An 860-nucleotide genomic window follows, 5' to 3' on the forward strand; every position below is an offset into this window, starting at 1 on the left:
TATGAACAATAGAATTAAAAAGGAAATTAAAATAAGATGATAATTAATTTAATTAATTTTTAATAATTTAAATTTTGAATTTTAAAAAAATAAGGATTTGCAAATGGTGCAATTACGTATACAGTAACTTCCCTTCTCCGCGTGTGATTTTTGTTCTGTAGAACCTTTCTCTCGCCCATTTTCTTTCCATCTCCCCGGTCCGACGCCGCTAGGGTTTGAAGTGAGTCAAGTTACCTCATGAGCCAGCTCGAACTCTACTCGTTAATAGCTCGATAAACTAAACTCGTGAGTTGGTGAGCCGAGCTTGAGCCTGAAATTAAACTCATAAATGAAATGAGTCAAGCTTAAACTTTGATAAGCTCAGCTCATTAGCTCATGAGCTGGCTCGATTATATATATAATATTAAAAATATAGATTAAATGCATATAGGATATGCGTATTAATAATTTAATATATATATAAAATAGTAATATATAATTTTACATACATATTAATGTTCTTAATTATTTAAAAATTTACAGTCATCTTTTATATATAAATTTGATGTAGGTCATAAATAAAAAAATTATATATGATAGATAGACAATATATGAAATTTATCTTTTTCAATATTTTTCAATATATATAAGTTATAATTTATTAATATAAAATTATAAATTATGTTCCTATTATTTGAGCCAGCTCGTGAGCTTTCGTTGAGTTGAGCTTGAGTTTGGTCTAATTCAGCTTAACTCGGCTCACTTCCAGCCTTAGACGCTGCCAAGAACACTAGCCGCGTCCGTCCAGAACACTAGTCGCGGCCGTCCAGAACACCAGCCGACGCTGCCCAGCTCTCCGCGAACGTCCGAGCAGGCACCCC

This window comes from Arachis ipaensis, chromosome B02 (assembly GCF_000816755.2).
Source record: "Arachis ipaensis cultivar K30076 chromosome B02, Araip1.1, whole genome shotgun sequence".
Taxonomy (NCBI): domain Eukaryota; kingdom Viridiplantae; phylum Streptophyta; class Magnoliopsida; order Fabales; family Fabaceae; genus Arachis; species Arachis ipaensis.